Genomic DNA, 13,219 nt, shown 5'->3' on the forward strand with positions numbered 1-13,219 from the left:
AGTTCTTTAAACAATAATTCGGGCCCCTAGAAATTGGACATTAGCGCATCTACCCTCCCGTCAAGTGTTGGATTGTTCCTTATAATATACGTTGTAGGGCTTTGTGCAGTTTGGTGCAAGGTACTGATCTCGCACGACAGAATGCAATGGGAGATTTGCCACTGGCTTCAATGGGACCTGGATCAGGCCCTAAATAACCTAAGCAGCAGGATTCCTGCCACTTCCCCTTGAGGCTTAGTTGTGAAGTTGAGATCATTAGGTCATGGAATACCACACACATGCAGGAGCAGCGTAGTCTCCCCTTCCAGCAGTCAGAGTCCAGTGTCACGGACCAAGGCTGCCTACGTCCGTGCTTCTGTGATGCTACCCAGGAGGATGCGTGACCCCCTGACATTAAATCTTCTTTGTATAACATGGCTATTGATTTCTGTTCTTGATGCCTGTTGTGCGCTCCTCTGCTCTGCTCAGCCCATCCCAATCCTTTTCACTGTGTGCTGAGCTGTCAAAGAAAGCAGGACTGGCATGGTGCCCTTTTACTGATGGGACCTATACTGAGTCTCAGAAAACAGCATGACAGATCACACACACCACACTTTTGAAATAGATACAGGCAGCACGTACTCCAGGTTTCATATAAAGTAAAAGGTCTAATCAGCCCATCCTATTGGAACCTGGAACCACACTGCTAGGGCCTTCATTGTCCTGGCCGCTTGTGAATCCTTGAGGGTTTCATGGGGGCTGGCGCTGGAACCACAGCTCGTTCTGCAAAAGAGGGCGAATCCCACATTGTTGGGTGATCTGGGGGAACTTCCATGAGGAAATGCCAGGTTGCTTTCCTCTTCTTAATCCCCTAGGCCCAAACTTTAAGCATATGAGTAGCCCCACTGACTTCAGAGGGATTACTCACAGGTTTAAATTTAGGTACCTGCTTAAGAGTTGGCGTCCTACTGTTGGCGGGGAGGGGAGGACTTATTTTCTCTACAGTCCAGGGCTTTTTCTACGTCAGATTCCACTATTATAATGCAGGGAAAGATTCCTGGTGGGAGTTTTTTGCTCAAGGACTGCAGAGTCGGGCTTTTTGTTATTAAGGGGCCCTACTGCCACATCAAACTTTAGAAACGAGAGCTAACATCTTAGAACCATAACTGGTGGGAAAGGGGAAAAAAAACTGGTTCAAAGAGTATGAAACTGATCTCTCAGGGAGTCAAGGCTGAAGGTGCCTTATTCCCCAAGGATCTACAACCTATCCTGAAGGACGACCCATCACTCTCACAGATCGTGGGAGAGGGCCAGTCCTTGCTTACAGACAGCCCCCCAACCTGAAGCAAATACTCACCAGCAACCACACACCACCCAACAGAACCACTAACCCAGGAACCTAGCCTTGCAACAAAGCCCGTTGCCAACTGTGTCCACATATCTATTCAGGGGACACCATCATAGGGCCTAATCACATCAGCCACACTATCAGAGGCTCGTTCACCTGCACATCTACCAATGTGATATATGCCATCATGTGCCAGCAATGCCCCTCTGCCATGCACATTGGCCAAACTGGACAGTCTCTACGTAAAAGAATAAATGGACACAAATCAGATGTCAAGAATTATAACATTCAAAAACCAGTCGGAGAACACTTCAATCTCTCTGGTCACTCAATTACAGACCTAAAAGTGGTAATATTACAAAAAAAAACTTCAGAAACAGACTCCAGCGAGAGACTGCTGAATTGAAATTAATTTGCCAACTGGATACAATTAACTTAGGCTTGAATAAAGACTGGGAGTGGATGTGTCATTTCACAAAGTAAAACTATTTCCCCTTGTTTATTTCCCCTCCTACTGTTCTTGTAAAGTGCTGGAAATGGCCCACCTTGATTATCACTACAAAAGGTGTGTCCGTCCCCTCCCCCCACTCTCCTGCTGGTAATAGCTCACTTTTCCTGATCACTCTTGTTACAGTCTGTATGGTAACACCCATTGTTTCATGTTCTCTGTGTATATAAATCTCCCTGCTATATTTTCCACTGTATGCATCCGATGAAGTGAGCTGTAGCTCACGAAAGCTTGTGCTCTAATAAATTTGTTAGTCTCTAAGGTGCCACAAGTACTCCTTTTCTTTTTACGGATACAGACTAACACGGCTGCTACTCTGAAACTTATTCCCCAAGTCTCCTGTCCTCTAGCCTTGCTAATCTAAGCAGCAATTTGAAAACCTAAAAAAAAAAGACTCCACTGGAGATGACTGGACTTCTAGTGCATATTAACCCCCTGCCGACTTAGCTAATGGAGGCATTTTGCGACACAGGGCGAGCCTGACAAACAAAATTTAAGAAAGATTCTTTAACCCTATCTGATCTAAAGGTGAACCAGGGAGAATAGCTCTCATTAGTGTAACCATTTTTCCCCACTGTTGTCAGGCCCATGTCAGCAGTCCTAATGGTGTCATGGAAAGGTGTAACCAGGAATTTATACACAAGCAGTGGTCCTCTGCACCTCTTCCCACTATCCACAGTATATTCATAATCTGCCAAGACAGACATGATAGTAGATCTGACAGAATCTTAACTAGCACAGTGAAGAGAGCAGCCTGTCTCCTGATTAAAATACCCCCAAGCCAGTGCTGCTATAAGAAATATCGCCTCCAGGTGGCATACCTGGCACACAGTTGCTTACACCAACGACAACGTAGATCATACATTGAAGGGGGAAGAGAGAGTAGTTGAAACAGGAGTCCAAAGCTCTCAGAAATATTCAGAGCCTGCTTTCATTGATCTCACTGGTGCCATACCATGCCCCTGGGGAGAAGGAGAGGGGGTGGCTCCTTGGTTTTTTGCAGAGCAGTTGCATGCCCGTGCACGCTGTTAGTAAAATGGTCTCGTAAGGAAGAATTCTCTGGGACAGGATGACCAGAAATAACCTCCTGCTTCCATCTGTTTGCAGTGGAGCACACCTATGTGCATACATACAGTGCCAGGGGAGAACACAAAAATAAAATCACCAGGAAGCCAAGCCTAAAATCCCAACCAGCCTAGAGAGTCTGAGTTCTTAACTCAGAAGCACTATGTCGGTGTCAAAACAGCTGGCAAAAAGGTTTTTTGGCTGGCTCTGTATCACCAGGTCTTTTCTGAAACTGTTTACAGTAATTCCCTTTGATTACAGTGCTTAACTAACTGCTCCCCTGCTGCTGAGTTCAGACAGCACAGGCTTCTCCCTTGATTTTTCCCTTCTTGTTTGTGTTTGCTTGTAAAGCACTGTGGAACGAGGGGAATTTTTATTATTTTTTCTTTTGCCTTCTTACTTGCATCAGAGCAAATGATAGTATTAAAAAGGATACAGCTTCACAGACTTTATGTGTAGCTGATCTAATGGTCCTTTCTGATCTGACCCCCTGTATAACAGGTCGTAGAATTTCACCCAGTTACTTCTGTATTGAGCCCAGTAACTTGTATGTCTCTCTCTAGATATAGATAGAGATCCTGATAGATAACTATATCAGACTGTAGATGGGAAAAAAGGCACAACATAACCCTAACACCTGAAGACCCGAGGTTATGACAAAATGGGCTGTGGAAAACACCGACACAAAATATCACTGAGGCCCAGAGTTTCGCAGATTCAAAAAAAAAAGGACTGGACACTTTCACGGATAATGAGAATATCCAGAATCAGAATAGTAAATACTAAAATAGGAAAGAGTTTTGGAAGGGATTTAAACCCTCTTGCCTTGGCTTAAGCCAACCGCTTCATGGGATGAAACATTCCTTGGAGGGCAGTTATTCCATGATTGCCCACTACAAGGTTGCTCACACCTTCTTCTGAAGCATCAGGTACTGACCACTTTCAGTGATCATGCGCTGGACTAGATGGACTGACCCAGTCTGGCAATTCCTATGCTCCTGCACAAGCCCCAGTAAAGACTTCCACAGGAAAGATTCACACCACAAGATTTTAGAGAGTTCCATCACACTCAATTTCGGCTCTTGGAGCTCTGAAAGAATTGGGATCTGTTACCTGCCAATGCCCTTGCTGTCAGTAACCACTTGGTAGCTATCCTGGGCTTTTGCATCTTTCACAGATAAGCTGGAATTTAAAGCCTTTTGACACCAGTTTTTCCTCAGGATACTAATTTCCATTCAAACCTACAGGCTTGAACACTCGCCTGCTTACAGTAGTCCTCGAACCCAACAGCTTGTCAGATTATCACACTGAAGATTCCCATGGGGTTCTTTAATGCATCAGAGCACAAGCTTTTTAGACAGCCAGCAAGCTTTATCTTTGTTAAACTAAAATCTACTCCCAGTGGTATGAGGTTTCCCTCTCCACTGTTGGGGGATAAAGGGTTATAATGAATGGACCCTTAACCAGCCTCGATTGTGTCTAATTAGGCAAGTAATCACGAGTTCAACTAATGGTTGTAACTCAAGTTGTAAACGCAGCTAAAAGTCTAAACAGACAATAAGTTCAAGTGCCTTACCTCATCTTTAAGCAGCCTTGCATCAACGCCGGCTTTTTGGAAAGGTCATGCAGAGCAGTAAGTAACAGGAGGCATACTGTACCTCAGAGCCCTGTCTCTAAACAGAGTGGAAAAAGCCCAGGGCACCTCTGTACATTTAACATGTGCAGCAACATATTTGGAAAAGAAGCCTCCCCCCCCCCCCAAAAAAAAAAAAACCCACAGACTTCAGCAGTTCACTGAAATTAGAGGGGGCAAATGCTACTTAAGGAGGTGGTTCTAGGATGGTGCCACACAAACCTAGCATTCCTGAAACTCTGCTATCCACCCAGAAATGCTAAATAGTACCCAAATTTCAGATCCCAGCAAATTGTCCATCTGTGATCAGCAGTTTTCTGGCTTAGCTGAAGAGAATTAAACTCTCACAGCAAAACTACTGTTTTTTCCCTCCACCTTTCCCATGAATAGATGATAGGGGTGGGGGAGGCTTTTCACATGGGAGCCCCAAGCTAAAAACGCATAAACCACTAGTCCAGACTCCTTTATATTGTACTGAGGGCTTGTTTATACTCCACTGATACAGGGATTTAAGCATGATCAGAAACCCATTGAGTTAAATTGGAGAATGAATTATGGTATCAGCTTTTCTTTATAGTGTACAGAACTTTACAGCTGATTAGCTAGGCCTCACAATGCTCCTGTGTAGCAGGTATTGTTATCCCCATTGTACAGGTGAACTAACTGAGGCACAGAGTGGTTAAGGGCAACATTTTGAAAGCGCGGGGAGTCCAATTTTAGATTCTCACCTTGGGGCACCCGGGCCTATTTTCCAAGGAGCTCAGCACTCACAGCTCCTCCTGACTTCAGTAGTAGCTACAGGGGCTCAGCATCTCTGAAAAATCAGGCCCCAGATGTGCTAGATCAAGCCCGCAAGTCGCTGGTCAAAGTTGTGCTTCAGCAATTGGCCATGTTCATGCAGCAAGTTGGTGCTGGAGCTAGGAACAGAATCCAGGACTCCCAGCCTTGTGTTCTAACAACAAGACTATGCTTCGTTCTCAGTATTAACAGATTAGGTTGTAAATCGGGCTGGGAAGGATGAAAATAGCATTGCTCAGAGTGCAGAGTGCTTTTTAAAAATTCATGGAGGTGGGGAGAAGGGAATAGAGCAGCGGGAGGGACCCCTTGTGTTTTGCTTTTCTAGAGGCCCTAATTTTTTAAAATCATAATCAGTTCCTTTTTGCTTCTCATTGACTGCAGTAATAAGACAGGACCAATTTAAACTCGAGCTCATCACCTCTGTTCTTGCTCTGATGATATAATCCTTCTTGTCAGTCTAGGCCCATCTCCTCTTTTGCTCTGTCTAAGGAAAAAATAGACTTTAGAGTGTATGTGAAATATTTGCTAATGGCTAATGAAATTAAACTGATTGGAGTGTGATATTGTTCCTTTCGAGGTGACATTAACATGCTCTCTTCTTTGAGGATACTTCTTTGATGTTACAAATGCTTGGTTAAAAAAAGATTATGAGATACTTATTACATTGGGACTAAATGGATTTTTCTTTCATGTCCTTTAGTAAATGTTATAATTGGCTACAATTTCAATAGCTTGTATTCCTATTGTTTCTCAAACCAGCATATAAAAGATGAATGCACCTGGCTGCTATTAATCTTTAGCTACACAATCATCTTGGGGAAATCTTCCCATTTATGACAAACAAAGCATTCGCAAGGTGGCTAGCACAGCACTTTGCCACTTGCAAGAGTGGCAATCTCAAACCTTTAACAATGCTTGTGTGTTTGTTATTATATTGTGGTAGCGCTTAGAAGCCCAAACCAAGACCCAGGCCTCGTTGGGCTAGGGGCTATATGCAGAGTGAGAGACACTCCCTGTCCCAATAGACAAGGCAGACGAATGCAGGGGATTGTGAAACACAGACAGAGAGATGAAAGGACTTGCTCAAGACCACACAGCAGGACAGCAGCAGAGTTGGGAATAGGACCCAGGATTCTTGACTCCAGTCCCATTATTCAGTGAACCACTCTCCCAGTCTTCCCTTATTAAGCTGCTCTGCAAATCATTTTCCATGATCTTTACACAGCTGAATTATTATCAGTTTGTACTATAGGGACATACAAAGCCCCCAGTCATTGATCAGGGCCCCACTGTGGTGGACATTGAACAATGAAATATACACATCCGTCTACATGACCCCAGGAGCAATAAATCATAGACTTGGCCAGTTTTTGCAAGGGACACAGGGAAAACTGACCTAACCCATTGACTCTGGTACAGTGCATACTTTACAGGCTTGATCCGATGCCCCCTGAAGTCAATAGAAAAACTCTCTTAGACGTCACTTGGGACCCGCTCAGAGCCCACTTAGCTCCTGAGAGACTTTGATCACAGGCTCACACTTGAGATCCTCTCAGGGGATCATATTGAACATTGACCAAATTATTATAATCTTCCAGCTTTGGTTAATAACTTTATTGCTTAAAAAGTTCTTCCAGTATCTTCTCTGTGTACCCATAACCTCGTTTTGAGCAGCTTAGGTAATTCCTGTTCAAAGTGCTACGTTACTTCATGGTATCTGTTTACAATGGAAGTTTGAATGGAGAGAGGATGTCCCCAAAATTGGAACAAATGGCAGCTCACACTATCCCTTTTCATTGCCCAGGGTGTATGTGATAGAGGTCCCCGCCCTACACACAACACAAAAGGTATTTCTTACACAGTAAGGCCATGTCTACACCACCACTTACTTCCCTATAACTCACATCGCCCAGGGATATGAATAAGCCACTTCCCCAAGTGATGAAAGTTACATAGACCTAAGCACCGGTGTGGACAGTGCTGTGCCAGCGGGAGAGTTTCTCCTGCCAACATAGTTACAGCCTCTCACAGAGGTGGATTTATTATGCTGATAGGAGAGCTCTCTGCCCTCGGCATAGAGCATCTTCACCAGACGTGATACAACTGTAGTGCTTCTAGCGTAGACTAACTATCCCTAAGAGTTAGCCAGGCACCAAAGAAAGATGTACTCTTTGTTCCTCAGAACACAAAATGCCAATCTAAAGAGAAGGTCTAATTCCAGAGCAAAAGGAAACTTTGTTTTCAGAGGTCATGTCAGTTTTCTTTTCACATTTGCGTAATAGCTAAAGCTGTGGGTCTGGAATATGGAAGTCGAGATCTCCTTTACAATTGAAAATGGAACATGAAATAATAAAGCTGATGGAAGCAAGTCCTAAGGCTTCAAGCTCTTTTCTCTCCAGATGTGGACTGAATTGCTTTTATGCTTAGATGTTTCCTAACAATAGTGAAATCACTTTTAAATATTTAAGTACCGTAGAGCTGCATGGGAACAGGAAAATGTTTTGATGGGATTCACATCTGAAAACACACACGGGCACACAAAAGAGAACTCTTCCCCCCTGCCCCATCCCTCCTCATTCCTCTCTGTGCCATGTTGTATTTCAAATTAAGAGAGATTAAAGTAGTGTGTGTACTTTAGTGGGGAGGAAGTTGGGGGCTTTTGTTTTTAGATTCCAAAAGATTCCAAAAGATTCCACTTCAGGAAACCAATTTTTGTTTAGTGGGTTCGGATAATTCACTCCAGAATTTCAAGATACTTCAAAATATACAACAAATTCAACTCATACAGCGTTTCTGATTACAGCCACACTTCAGTGCTAGTGTGTGTGTAGGTTTTTAGCTATTAGTAACTCCATCAGCATTCCCGATCCTGTCTGATACGGCCGTGCTGTCAATACTCATTAGGAACTGACACACAAAGCTGCCTTAGCTGATCTGTTTAATAGCTTTCCTCGCTGCATTTATCCTTTATCCCTCTTCCAATGTGTAGATTTATTATCACTGCTAATTATCCATTGTCCTGTGTTGACTTGTTTGCTGGAAACAGGTAATTCAATAACACTGCAACCATTCAGGTGGAATGAAAATTGCACTGAAAGACCCATAATTAGCTATCTTGAGTGGGAAAGAACCAGTCAAGTTTTTCTAATCAGGGCAGATAACTTCATCTCCTTTCCATATACTTATCCTGCTCAGTGCCTTCTGTAAAGCAGGTTAGCCGGTCGTTCAGCACCTTCTACAGCAAGTTAGAGATTAGCTGCTGCCTAGCAAGGTAGTGCAAAACATTAATGTTCCTAGCTTTAATGCTTTGGCCCACTGCTGTTTAGCCTCTGCCAGATCAAATGTGGCACCACACACGATGAAAAACAGATGGAAGGAGCCTTTAATAGTGCAGTCACTGGAAGCGTATTTAGAGCTATAGAACAAAACCACCACCATACACAGGCTAAGATTTTCAAAGCAACTTAATATATTTGGCCGCCCAAGTCCCAATACCACTGATAAAAACAGAGCATCCAAATTCCCAAGCCAGAGCACACACAGACACTTGTACATTTTTATGGTTAATCTCCTTAGAATAGCCTTTTTTGCTGTTATGATTTTTTTTCCTGTTTGCAGAGTGCTGTAAATTTACAAGCATGTAGAAGAAAAGGTCCGTGCTCTAAGGACTTCACAATCTACTCCCCGTATACAATACACCCAGCGATAGCTCACACAAAGGCTTTTATATAGAAAGATCAACACAAACCCTCCGCCAGTGTCAGTCGGGATAGCTGTGTGGGAGTCAACCCTGCTATGCTGATTTACACCAGCCCCAGAAAGCAAGTGGAAGAGCAATGAGATGCGGGTTAATGTTACACTCTGGCCTTTCTGGGGATAGCTCATGCTGTTACAGGCGGACTACCTATGTAAAGAGATACAGCAGCTACTCTGCTTATCTCCCATGCCCACAATGTTATCTCAACAGCTATAGGAACCAAGAATTTTCCTTACTAACAGTCAGCATTAGGTGTGACTCATTTCTCTTTTTGTAACTCTGTCTCGCTTCCCTATACAGGAGTGCATGGACTGACAGGTGAGTCTATCTTTCATTCAATTATTTCTTCTGCTCCTCTCACCAAGTCTTGCATTCTGGGAACAACTTTCAATCAGAGGAGCTCAAAGAGTTTTGGGAACATGAATGAACTAAGCCTCACAACCCCCATTTTACAGACAAGGGAAATCGAGGCACAGGGCTACTAAGTGACTTGCCCAAGGTCACCTGACTGATCAGTGGCAGAGCTGTGAATAGCACCTTGATCTGCTGTCAGTGATGCTCTTTAACAATGTCACCATGTGCTCGGTAAGTTTAAAAAGGGGCTTGCTTCTCTGTACAGTTGAGCAGCGTTTCTACCACGTTAATGTATTACCCTGCATAATACACTTCACTCCATGCCACATTAGTCATTTCTTTGACTGTATTGCCATTCTAGGGTTGATAAATTTACAAATACAGTAACAGGATTCTGAATTAAGATACAATTTAAGAACACAATTTCATCTCCAGTGATTTGTGGCAATGAGGTCATTTAGACCAATTTACTTTACTTTTGCCAAAGATGATTTGTGGCTATTCCCCCCTCCCGCCCACCACCATCCAGCAACGATCACACACTGTTTCCCTCAGTGCTGGGTGTTTGAAAAAGTCAGCGAATAACATACAAAAAAAGCAAGAAATAAACAAATACACCATGCCCGGGGACAACATGCAGTGTGTGTTTCTTTAGGATGATTTTGAATGTGAATGCATGTCATCGGATGTAGGGTTTGCTTTGGCAGGAACCCATGTACAGCATCTACCTCACCAGGCAAATGGCCACAGAGAAGGTTAAAGCAGCCTGTAGGCAACCTTAACATACACACTGGCCATTTTCCAGGTTTCTTTTTTTAAAAAGACATAGGCAGCCCATAGAGGCCTGGGCCAAACTTTCCTCTCAGATACATCCACGTACCACTACTCAAATCAATGGATTTACACCCAGGAAACAGAGTCGAACCTGGCCTCACCTGCCATTCAGTAAACGCAAGAGAGATAAATCTTAGCAGCTGACAGACTGGGCCACAGAGTTTATGCCCCAGGAGATAGTGTCACATTATTTTTCACCAGTGAATATCACCTGTCACTTCATATTCTGGTGTTCTATGAAGGACTAAGACAAGGCCTTGCTCCCTTCCACAGAGCTACTCTCCTGTAGCTACCCCATGCTTCCACCTGACACCCGAACAAAAATAACTGTATGGAGCAGTTCCTTCAGCCCCACCTGCCTCCATTCTCCACTGAGTAGAAGAATGGCTTGGACGGCTGTTTCGCCTCCCACCTGGATTTGATGTCCTGCAGGCTGGAGAAAGAACCCAGGCTAGTGTCGCTCCCCGGCTCCCAAGGTGCTGCCCCTTGCGGATATCGGCCTGCCTCAACTCTCCCTCCACTTCACTGAGTCTGGGCCCACGCCAGACAGGAGGGCTAACCAAGAGCTCTCTGGGCTGCCCCTCCGTTCCAGAGCAATTTAACTCTGCATTCCACAGGATGCTGCAGGACCTGAAACAGCACAAGGACTTTCCCTGCTCTACTCTCGTCCACTGGCTCATCCTTTGAGCAGTCCAGCTCTAATGGTTCAGGCCACCCTGCCTCTGCCTTGTGCCACAGAGCCAGTGGGCTCACCTGGGTCCCTCAGTTCCATCCATGGAGCCACTTCCTGCTCACATGCCAGAACTCTCAGGCACCCGGGCCAAGCAAATATACAGGTTATAAATTCTGACGATGGGTGTGATGCTGGCAGACCAGGGGCCAACTCTTGCCAAGGGTTTGGGCCTCAGCTGAGCACTGACAAATTCATTTCTGGGAACCAATCCAGCTCACCTGTGTGTTAGCATGGTTAAGATGGATATTGGACATGTATGATTATTCACCTTATTAAAAAAAACAAAAAAAACCCCAACCAGTATAACTAGTGCTGTGCAAATCATTGAGTTTTCAGTTCAGTGGCCAAAGATTTGTTTTTAAATTCCCACCACCAATCAAAACAATTTGGCGAATTCGACCCAAATTTGCCAAACGTTTCGGTCAACCTGCATCTGCATTCTTCTGTGGGGAGGAAAAGATTTATCTGAAAAAAAAATCACCAGCTCTAAGTACGACCTGTTCCAAAAATCATCATCAACAACCAGTCTTGTCTATTACAGCGGGTGGAACAGGCAACCTCTGATGTCTGCTCTTTCCATTTCTTGCTATTATACCACTGGGCACATAAACAGCATCCACGCACAGACAATCTGAATCCTTCCTGAGCTAAGAAGTATATCCTCAGATTTCAATGAGGGTGTCTCTCTCTAACTCACTTTTCAGGGAGATAAAAGGCAGCGACACACATATTTCAAAGGGATATCCCTGCCCACGCAAAAATAACACACCACATTTGCCTCCTTTGGATTTCTTCTTTCATCACAGCTATGCTTGTTATAAGGAACACATCTTGTCTTCACTGCTTGTGAATATTGATTTTAAATAAAAAAGCAGCAGAGACAGAAAAAGCTTCTTCTAACTCAGAGGTTCCACTCAGTAACCAGGTAGCCTGCAGATTATCTCACCAACTAAACCAAAGTTACAAATATCAGAACGCTTCCGGGATTCCTAAAATTCCCCTGTTTTAATAAGAGCCTTTTATCTTCCAAGCGACACTTCCTTCCCTACAGGCTATTCTTGTCAGCAGTTGTCAACTATGCATTCATCTAATTCATATGAGCCTTCGACATAAACAATTTCATGTGCAGAAAACTATGAGAAACTCTGGCTGCTTGAGGCTTTAAAAGAACAATTGTTGCTTATCACTATTGAAATTTCTCTTGAATGTAAAGCCTGGTAACAGGAAAGGAGATCCATCAAATATTTTGGTGATTAATTAGTTTTGAGGGTGAAAAAGACCGACAAAGATTGTCATTTGGTTGGTAGGAAAATTGCTAATGTATCAAATAGGAAGGAAACACATTGACTTTTGTTCTGATCCACTATGGCAATGCTCATGTTCCTATGTACTGTCTTTTCCATTCCTTTCCCAAATAATGAACTTAATGTCCCTTAAAATCAATAGCAACTTCAAACATATTAAAATAAGACCAAACAAACAGTAAGTGTGCAGCCCAAAAAACTGCTGCTTAAATAAGTAAAAGGATGGAGCCATTCCCTTGAAGTTCTCATGACAAAACCATTGTGTGGGAAGGCAAAGCTGTGTCATGTCATTTGCAGCAAAGGCATGTAAATGAAGTTTACTGCACCAGGTGTTTTGCTACATTTAAACATTGTGCTGGGAGGGAGGGGGCGGGAAGGGCAGGGAGCAAGGAAAGGCGGATGGTGGGGGGGAGGCTGATTCTGCTTAGTCTGTAGAAGAGAAGAATGACGGGGGATTTGATAGCTGCTTTCAACTACCTGAAAGGAGGGTCCAAAGAGAATGGATCTAAACTCTTCTCAGTGGTAGCAGATGACAGAACAAGGAGTAATGGTCTCAAGTTGCCGTGGGGAAGTTTAGGTTGGATATTAGGAAAAATTTTTTCACTAGGAGGGTGGTAAAGCACTGGAACGGGTTACCTAGGGAGGTGGTGAATTCTCCTTCCTTAGAGATTTTTAAGGTCAGGCTTGACAAAGCCCTGGCTGGGATGATTTAGTTGGGGATTGGTCATGCTTCGAGCGGGGGGTTGGACTAAATGACCTCCTGAGGTCCATTCCAACCCTGGTATTCTATGGGCTTGCCTACATGGCGATTTAGTGAGTGGCAAGACAGCAATCTAATATGCTCTAGAGTCATACTCTATGCCCCAACTGGCCATGTGGACCCTGCTACTACGCATTAAAAGTTCA

The 13,219-nt window shown here is 43.9% G+C and overlaps 1 protein-coding gene across 1 annotated transcript in view; it reads right to left on the reverse strand.

Annotated features, from left to right (window-relative positions):
* The window catches only part of TMEM132C (transmembrane protein 132C), a 290,776-nt gene that overhangs the window by 192,320 nt on the left and 85,237 nt on the right, over positions 1 to 13,219 (reverse strand). The gene's annotated exons all lie outside the window — the stretch shown is intronic.

The sequence above is a fragment of the Natator depressus genome, chromosome 15 (genome assembly GCF_965152275.1).
Source record: "Natator depressus isolate rNatDep1 chromosome 15, rNatDep2.hap1, whole genome shotgun sequence".
Taxonomy (NCBI): domain Eukaryota; kingdom Metazoa; phylum Chordata; order Testudines; family Cheloniidae; genus Natator; species Natator depressus.